Source organism: Triticum dicoccoides, chromosome 3B (assembly GCF_002162155.2).
Source record: "Triticum dicoccoides isolate Atlit2015 ecotype Zavitan chromosome 3B, WEW_v2.0, whole genome shotgun sequence".
In the NCBI taxonomy this organism is placed as follows: domain Eukaryota; kingdom Viridiplantae; phylum Streptophyta; class Magnoliopsida; order Poales; family Poaceae; genus Triticum; species Triticum dicoccoides.
The window spans coordinates 281,280,318-281,285,386 of NC_041385.1; positions in this window are offsets into that span (position 1 = coordinate 281,280,318).

Here is a 5,069-nt window from a genome sequence, read left to right on the forward strand (position 1 = left end):
CCTCAAATCTACGTACTCAAAGATCTGAACCATGCGTTCATAAGATTTGCAGCACACTGCAAATAACTTGCCAGATTCATTTACTGACTATAAAGGTGTCACGCAATCCTACAATCCTGCAAAAGTATGTTGGTAAGAGTGGAGTTACCAACTAAAACCACTCAACTCCCCATTCAAAGCAACAGGGGAAGAAGTACGGCAATAGTACACTAGGATTCAGCTTCTTGCAAACAAGGATATCAAGGCCTCTGAATCAGTAAATGCAAGTCAACTTCACGTTGACACACCTAATGGGTAGTATACACCCAGTGGATGGTAAACCTCCACCAACCCAGGTCAACGTGAACATCGGAATACCCCAACTCAACTGCATTGCAAAATCGCGAGCGGTCACCATGGGTAACGATATTTTCATCAACTATATATTGATATATAGATTCTGGAGAAACATATAACCGGAAGACTACAACTGACAACATTCATTTCTCAACTAGATTGCAAAAACCTCATATCCAAAGACCATGGCCATGGCAAAGTGTGAACAACACTCGGACTGGACTCGAGCAAAGGGTATAATCTAGGTAGAAATAATCTTGCTCAATAATGCGAAGGTATTCATAAGAAATACCTACACCAGTTTTCTTTTGGAAACGAAATTGAGAACAATGAGGTGGTGAAACATAGAGCAAGTATTGTAGCACAAGGGTTCATGCAGATACCCAACTATTCTCCGGAGGTGGAATCTCTTTCCGATAACTTATATCATTGATAGTACAAAATCATCTATCTCTGCAGTTGATAGATATAGTGATCACATATTCATATGGATCACTAGATTCAGACATAGATGGTTTCCATAGGAATCTCACTTCTGAATCGAAATGCAAAACGCAACATAAATTGTGTAAAATCAGTAAGTCACCATATGGCTTATTATTGTCGGTACATTTGGTACAACCGACGCAGTGAGTTCCTTATTCACAAGGATTACTCCTACATTAATGATTACCCATGCATGTTAAGCATGTGATCATCTAAATGACGAAATTTGAGTTGAAGGATCAGGTTGAAACCTCGAGCACCATCACTCGTATATTATGGTACACTATGTTGTATATATCCAAAATATATTGGAGAAATTCATTGTGGACAAATCTTATGCATCCACAACTCGCATGGCTTCATTCTCTAGATGTAGAGAAAGAACCATCAAAACCATGAGTTGATGGGAGTGCGATATTGGGACATAAAGATCCATATCCTAGTGCCGTTGGACCCACCACATATAATTGATTGGGGATCAAGAATATCTTTCGGTATCTCCAAGGCATCAAACATCTTGTCTTAGTTTTTTAGTTTCAGAGAAATCTGGACTCCAACATCATCGGATACATCGATCAGATCCCTACCATGACAGGTCATAGACAAACTTTGTGTTCCTGCTAGGTGTGGTAGCCATCCCATGAAAGTCTTCGGAAACAAACCTCAATGGCTACATCCACCAACCATTATCTCAAAGATAATGTTGCTTGTGTTGCCCGGATGCAAACAAGTTGCGTAATAAGCAATATTGCTATATTCCATATCTTGCAAGTCAAAACATGTGAATGATTTGTTCACCAAGTCTCTACCAACCTCAACATTACAGAAATATGTTCATGGAATTGATATTTGATGGCCTCGGAATTTGCAAGAATGAGGGAGAGTATCTTCCTGAATTGTTCTTGTTCAAAGCATCAATTATACTCTTTTTCCCTTCATGAGTTTACTCTACAGATTCTCATAAAGGTTTTTAATGATGTAATATCAACACAAGATCATATGTCATACTTTCTATTTTCGCCACCGGGTTTTTTAACAAAGTGTATATGGCATATTTGTTGTCCTCAAAATTCTACGGGTTTCTCATATTGAGTTCAAAGAGGCAATAACTATTATATGTTGCACTATTCTCTCCTTATTTTTCCCACTGGGTTTGAAGGAGTTTTGGCAACATATCAAACACTATACTCCTCATATTTTTCCGACGGGGTTTTTGGAGGAGTTTGAAGGAGTTTTGGCAACATATCAAACATTATACTCCTCATATTTTTCCCACGGGGTTTTTGGAGGAGTCTTTTTCAAGATGATGATGCTACCTGGACAAGTATGGATTAGGGGGGGTGTTAAGATTAATTACAATGGTAATTAAGGGATTAATCACTGCTTGACAATCGGTGTGCAATTGCACTTTGCAACGGACGCATCTCTGGCAAGTGTCGCGTCTGTTGGGACGATATAAATAGTCCCTGTAACTATCAATCAATAAAGACAATCATTTGCTTTCACTTGATTACTAATGGTTGGGCCAAAGATAGTTTCGGTTTTTTTATCATTTATGCCACTAGTTGTGTCCCACTACTCAAAACTTACCGTCGAAATATATTACCCACCTCCCTCAATCAGTTTGGACTTTTGGACGAGGTGGCTGGAGCATGAATTCAATATGGTATGCGAGCCAAGAGGTCTTTAAGTTTAAGACCGACTTTTGGATGAATTGGTTGTTGCATGAATTCAATAGTTACAACTGCTAAAAAACACCATCGTAGACGGGTTTTGAGCTGACAGTAATGGTGTTTAGTGACAATTTTTTGCATGCACCTAACAGAGCGATGGCATTTTTGGGCAGTTCAAATTACTAGTGGCAAAACTGAGTAGTGGGACACAACTAGTAATATAAATGATAAAAATCTTTTTTTTAAGTGTCGCTGTTGAAAGCCTAGAAAACTATAAACACCCAGTCAACCACAAATGTGGTAAATGTGGAATAAGTACAAATTTCTGCAGAATGAGGAAAACTTGGATGTCTCTGAAACTGAACTAACTTTTTTTGGCAAATCCAGAATTATAGGAAATTTTCAAAAAAAAAAAAGCAGCACCAAACTACTTTAGTGACCTAAAACGTCTTACTTTTTTTTTGAGAATGACTACCCAAATAGTTACACACAGGTGTTACATTCAGATAGCATAAGGCCGCTTAACTGCTCGGGGACGTTTGCAATCAAAAACAAATCATCGTGTTGCCTTGCTCTAGCGGCTAGCTCGTGTGCCAGTTGATTGCATTCCCTGGGTATGTGTTTGATACTGACCGACTCAAAAACAGTCATAGCATCTTTGATCTCGCATATAATCTGAAAGCAGTCCGAGCGATTTGACCTCCCCTTCTCCAGTTCCTTGGCAATCAGTACATTGTCTGTCTCTAATATAATCTTGCCATTAAAAACCGAGGACAACGACTGGAGACCGACCAACATTGCCTGTCCCTCCGCTTCCTCAACAGACCTGCATATCCTAGTCCGGCAACTAACAGACATGAGAGCCAATCCTCTGTGGTCCCTTGCAACAGCTCCAACACAAGTTTCACCAGTTCACAGGGTATATTGATCATGGATATGGTTTCGCTCTCCTAGTCTCCTTTACATAAAAAGGGTGTCTTTGCTGACTACAATCAGTCAATTTGTATGGAGTACTTCATGCTACATCACGAATAGCCCTCTGATCATCACATTTGCAATCATCCAGCCTAGAGTTTGGAGGAACGGGGAAAATGGATATACAATGCGAGCATGCCAGTTCAGGTGTGTTTTGATCATTACCCAATGCATTGGATCCTTTCCATGCAAGTACCTCGGCCTCCCCCTAGGCCTGAAGAAGCCTTCTGCGGCGCAACTAAGCGGTTTGGTGGAGCAGTTGGCTATTCGCTTGCCTACCTGGAAGGCAGTGACCCTGCCAAAGAGTGGCAGTCTGGTTCTGGTCCTATCGGTGCTACGTTCGATACCTATACATGCGATGCTTGCCTTGGACTTGCCGGCGAAGACGATAGCGGCCATGAACAAAATAATCAGAGGCTTTCTCTGGTGCGGCAAAGCCCAGGCTAATGGTGGGCACTGCTCGATGGCTTGGGAGGAGGTGTGCATGCCAAGATGGGCTGGAGGCCTTGGGATTCCGTGTCTCAGGAGGCTCAATGTTGCTATGCAAGCTCGTTGGGCCTGATTACGTCGGGTGGATAGGGATCGACCTTGGGCGGAGTTCAAGCTTGCTCTCCCCAAGGAATCCCTAGCGACAATTGCAGCGGCTATCAAGGTGGCGCTTGGGAACGGGAAGGAAACACTCTTTTGGGAAGATTGTTAGCTACATGGACTGCGAATACAAGAGTTTGCACCTGAAATCTATGAAAGGGTCTCGAAACGAGCAAGAAACACGCGTACGATACACGAAGCCATCTCGCTTGGTTCCTAGACTCGGGACATCAACTCGGACATGGCCTACAGAGCTTTAGTGGATTATCTGGAAGTATGGCAGCGACTACAAGGGATTCAGCTTCAGGTGCAGGTCCCTGACGCCTTTTCTTGGGCTTGGGAACCGAACGGCCAGTTCTCGATACGATCTGCCTATGCGGCAAGGTTCGTTGGTAGGGAGGTGGCACCGATGGCGGATTTTACTTGGCAATCTCAGGCCCATCTGAAGTGCCGCTTCTTCACCTGGTTGGCTATGAGAAACAGATGCTGGACCTTGGACCAGCTTGCCAGACGCGGCCTCCCGCACCAGGATGCTCCCGTTCTGTGACCAGGAAGATGAAACTATTGTTCTGTGACCAGGAAGATGAAACTATTGACCACATCCTTTTGACATGTGTGTTCGCTAGAACAGTTTGGAGAACTCTGTGCTCGGCCTTAGGAAAACCGCAATGGTCCCCAACAGCCCAAGACACCCTCAAGGATTGGTGCGTAGCAAGAACGTCAAGCCGAAGGAGTTCCGGGCACTTCTCACCCTTGGCCTTTGGGAGCTGTGAAAACACAGGAATGCAATTGTTTTCAATGGCGCTTCACCATCACTACAGATGGTAGTCATGCATATCGTCACGGAGGGTAGGGCTTGGCAGCAGGCGAGCTTACTGAAGGGTGAGGTAGATAGTATGTTCAAACTTCTAGTAGGGTGGGCAGGTAGTGAGTAGTCCAGATCACCGTGTTTGCAGGTGGAGCGGTGGATCGTACACTTTGTGTTGATGTTGATGTAACGTTTAACACTAT